Raw genomic sequence first — 4921 nt, forward strand, 5'->3', positions numbered from 1 at the left:
GATCAGTAACTGGGATTAAGGGGAAAGTTATATTATATTTTTCCATATGTCTGAAGAAGGGGTGGGCTCCCACTGCAGGTTTGGTATTTTAGCAGGGCTAAGACAATAACCTGTTTCACAGAGATTATTATTTTGTTTTATGTGAATAAAGTTTGTTTTTTTTTTTTTTCCATAATCCAATTCTAATCTGTTGTAGTAATCAAATAGGACATTTTTATTTTCAACTGCATTCAATTTACAAAAAGTTTTCCCACATCATACCAAAGCATTCAAGTTTTAATTCCAATGCTCAAGTAATTAATGAATAAAATCATGGTAATGAGCCTCTTCTGATTAGCTCCTTCAAATACATTGTCCAACACCAATTTCAAAGAGATTTGTCCCACAGTTTCCTACAAAGGTGCTGCCCCAGCGCTCCTCACTCAGTACAAATGGAGGTTCTCCTGACCACACAGTGGATGGGGGGGAAATGCTGTTCACCTTTCCAGGCTACGGTAGCTTCTGGGGAGCGTGCTTCCTTAGAATTCCTCCTCTGCCTGTTTGCTGCAGGACCGCATAAGCTGCTGCAATTGAGTGATGGTTTCCGAAACAGTCCGCTCTCCGTGGACCTTATTATCGCTCATGTGGATGTTCACAGTGCCGCTGCTTTTCTCTTTCTCACCAACGACTAGAATGAAGTTATGGTGTGCCAACTGTGCATTTCTGATCTACTTATTCAACGTACGTTCTGGATCCAGATCAACATCCGTCATTAATTTTGCATCATGGAATTGCTGTCTTAACTTTTGGGCATATTCATCACACGTGGCCTCCACAGCAACTACCATTACCTGGCAAGGAGACAACCAGAGGGGCCATTTGCCTCCATAGTTTTCTGTGAGAATAGCAATCATTCCTTCCACCGACCCAAGGATGACTCGATGAACAATTACTGGCCTTTTCTTATCATCACCATCGTGGCTTATAAAAGTAATATTAAATCTGATGGACAACTGAAAATCCAGCTGGATTGTTGCACACTGGTAGTATCAACCAATTGCATCTTTAATCTGTATGTCGATCTTTGGCCCTTAGAAAGCTCCATCGTCAGGGTTCAGCTCCCACTTTTCACCAAATTCATTCAGACTGTTTTCCAGTTGTTTCTCAGCTTGATTCCGTACTTCAATATCTCCAATGAATTTTTCTGGACGATACAAAGATTCGGTTTAAAAGACAATCTAAACACTGTATACACGTTGCGTAGAAAATCCAAACAACCTTTGATTTCATCCTCAATCTGCTCCATGGCACAGAAGATGTGAGCATTGTCTTGCTGGAACCTTCGCACTCTCGGGTGAGTCGGGTGAGAGCTCCTGACAGCTCGTTTCTGTGAAGCACCCCGAAGTCAGCTAACTGCAGTGGCAGCTCCTCCAAGACCTTGGTCGGTGGTCAAACATGAGGCAGTGTCCTGGGCAGTTCATGGGTTTCAAAACAAACAGTTCCTTCTCCACCTCAAAGGAGAACATGTTCTCACTATAGTGCTGCCAGAGGTCACCCAGAGTCGACTGTTGTAAATGTTTGGGGTGGCTACTGCCTGGAATCCTCGCTTCCTGTATTCACTCCTGATACATTCAATAAGTGTATTATAAATATAGGCTCCTTTTGGCAGGAAAAAGCAACTTTCAGGGCTGAGTTCATGGAGGAAATATAGTTCTTGGTCCCTCCCAATTTTCCTATGATCTCAGTTTCTAGCTTCCTCTTGGAACTTCTCCTACTCTTTCAGCATTTTAGGATAGGGGAATGAAATGCCATAAATTTTCTGGAGACGCTTCATATCCGCTTTGCCTTCCCAATATGTGGAGGAATTTTTGTGTGTTTTTAAAGTCTTAATTTTGCCAGTGTGTATGAAATGAGGACCGCAACAGAGATCTATCAAAGGACTACACCCTATACACAGTGGTTGTTGGAGTATTCACTTTTTCATTCAATATCCAGCATTTGAGTTTTTTATACTTAAACATTTCTAGTAAAGTTTCTTTTGTAACTTCCAATCTTTCAAAAGCTTGCTTTTACTTAATAATTTTCTTACATAAAGTCTCCAGAGATGAAAAATCATTGCTGGACACACCTCCTTTTTCAAGGCACATGTCATAATAAAATCTATTTTCTATGGGTGGACCATAACACAAGCATCCTCCATAGACTCTCTCCATGGCTTCACCATGATGTAAGCACTAGAATGCCAATAGACTGCTTGAGTTTCTTCATCTTCAAACTTGAGAAGCTCCAAGATACAATCTTCTTTCAGAGGACAGTCTAGGTCCCAAACAAGTTTGTTCACTTTAGCATTAACAGTATTGTTCAGCCACACCTTGACTAATTCTACAAGCAATATGGTAAGGTGTAGTTATCCAAGATGCTGCATGAACCTGTTTACCATCAGGGAGAGTAACTTTAATTGGCTTGCTATTTTTTTTCTGCTTTTTCTGCCAGAATGGAATCATGCTCCACTTTCAGTTTATTATACATCTCAAGACGTGTGTTAATATATTCAGGCCAAGGATTCAACGCTTCTCGGCCTTCATCCCCAGATCCTTCTTTAGTCTTTTTCTTGATGCCTTCCTTTCGCTTGTACTCACCGGCATCTATCGGCTTCTCTTCGCCTCCTGTCTTCCCAGCAGGCTTGCTACCCTTCTCTTCAGACATCCAAGAACATCGAAGGGATGATAGAACCCAAAAGCTACGGTCTCGATAAGACAAGAGCGGATGTCGGTCGGAGTTGGGCTAGGGCACTCAGGAACACTCCAGAGATTACTTTTTAAAAGACACACACAAAACAAAACAAAACAAAAAACAGCAAAATAAAGTATCAACATTTCTCCCCAACCTAATCATTCCTTCAAACAGAGGACAAGCTCTCTGGAGAGATTCTGCTACTTCTACTCTCTGTGTAGGTGCCTGGCAAGTTGTCTCAATGGCATGGGAAAGAAAAGTAATCAAAAGAGAAGTGAATCTCCAAAATTAAAATAAAGCAACCCTAAAAGATGAAGTAGTCAATGGCTGATGGCAGCTGCTTGAAGCATGGGCTGTAAAACCAAAAAGAAGGTCAGCAAACGAGCTCTGTGTACAGCTCTTTTCATTACCTCAGGAACAGAGATGGAAGGGGGGACTTGAAAGTTTAGTAGGTAGGGGTTTCCTTAGAGTAAGATAGAGTACAGGGACTGAGTGAGGTAGCTCAGTTTGGCAAGAGAATTAAAAATAGTGAGGGCAGGGGGTATAGGTTTGGAACCTCTTCCATAAGAGCAGTTCAAAGTCTCTGTCCCTGGCCCAGGCAGGCCACCTGGCCCAGGGTAGGGCTGGGTGTGTGGTGGTGGTGGTGGTGGGGATTGTAGAAGGTGGTATCCTTCTGACTCTGCCCCCAAAGAATTGTGAACAGCAGGCTTCTCTTCCCACCACTGGTTACCAGTATCTAGAATCCACCAACTAAAGTCACAAGCTGAGCTTCTTGAGGCTCTCGTAGTCCTCACATGGTATGGTAGAGGGCATGGCAGAGATGATTCTGGCCCAGAGACCCTTCATGAGGCCCCAAGGCCTCTCCTCTGCCATCAGTTGTCTGAAAGTCAGGATGATGGAGCTCTTGCCTTCAACTTGCATGCAGGTTTGGTTGGCATCCATGGGATTGGTGAGGATGGAGGCAGTGGCTGCAGCCAGGGGACCAGAGATGGCTTAAAAGACAATGTGAGGGCATTCCTTAGGACAGATGTATGAAAGCTGCTCAGCAGCTCTAGAAATGATAGAAGGGCTACCAGACAGCATTATTTGGGATGTAGGTAAGTAGTAAAGCCACATAGCCTTGGTAGAAGTCTTGAATCCCATTAGTCCACAGGATATGCCTGTTGATGTTGTTGGTTTGGCCAAAAGTAACCACTCTTTGTCACTCTGAGTTCCCCCACATGTGGAAGCAGCTCATTTTCTCACTCTTGCACTGCATCATCAGGTGCTGAGAGACCACATCAATGGCCACTATGATGCTTTGGGTCACCAGGGAAGCTGAGCCACTGGTCACCAGTGGTTTGACTGTGTTGCTCTGACTGTAGTCAGCTACAAACTTCCAGGTGAGCTCATAAGTGGTGACATAGCACTGGCCAGAGATAAGGGTGAAAGTATTGACCAGGAACCCCTGGTAGAGACCAGCCACATTATCTGCCTGCAGGATCTTGATGAAGGCATCAAAGGTCCATGGTAAAGGTTCTTGCACTTCTGAACTTGCAGTCGGGTATGGATGAGGGTGAATGCGTAGATGCTGACATGGATCATCATTGTGATTACCATATAAAATATATAGAACTTTTTCTTGTCCAGGTGTTCCCACTCAATGATCTGGATGTTGCATTTGTCCTCCAACGTACTTTGTCAGATCTGGATGGTTCCACTGTGTCTGAGGTGAAATGCACACCTGCAATTCTAGGCCACAGCTCCCATTATACCCTCCATTCCCCACAACTGCTGCCCTCTGGTCACATCTTTCATCCTGACCAGGTCCCTTGTGCTGCAGCAACCTCCAAGTTTCTTCTTATGTTGTAATAATTCTTTGTTTAACTTGGATCTCTTTATATATATAATTTATGGTTAGTTTTTATATCCCTTTAAGTATTGATGTTGAAAACTGGATAGTGATTGCATTTATCTATAGATTACTTTGAGCAATTTTGACATTTTCACTTTATGAAGTCTATCTTATCTATCCATGAGCTCTGATAGTGTAGTGGTTACAAATCAAGGTGCTAACCTCACAGTCAGTAGTTCGAAACTACCAGCTGTTCCATGGGAGAAAGATGAGGCTTTCTGCTCCCATAAAGATTTACAGCCTTAGAAACCCTGAACAGGGTTGTTATGAGTTGGAACTGACTCCACGGCACATAACAACAACATCCATGAACAT

General features: G+C 43.1%; 3 pseudogenes; all 3 read right to left on the reverse strand.

Annotated features, from left to right (window-relative positions):
• The window catches only part of LOC102832493, a 23888-nt pseudogene extending 23619 nt beyond the window's left edge, over nt 1–269 (reverse strand).
• A 249-nt stretch (nt 270–518) lies between these two features.
• Nucleotides 519–2685, reverse strand: LOC102830967 (annotated as a pseudogene).
• A 753-nt stretch (nt 2686–3438) lies between these two features.
• LOC102832870 overlaps nt 3439–4921 on the reverse strand; it is a 32683-nt pseudogene continuing 31200 nt past the window's right edge.

This window comes from Chrysochloris asiatica, unplaced genomic scaffold, assembly GCF_000296735.1.
Source record: "Chrysochloris asiatica unplaced genomic scaffold, ChrAsi1.0 scaffold00489, whole genome shotgun sequence".
NCBI classification, from domain to species: Eukaryota; Metazoa; Chordata; class Mammalia; order Afrosoricida; family Chrysochloridae; genus Chrysochloris; species Chrysochloris asiatica.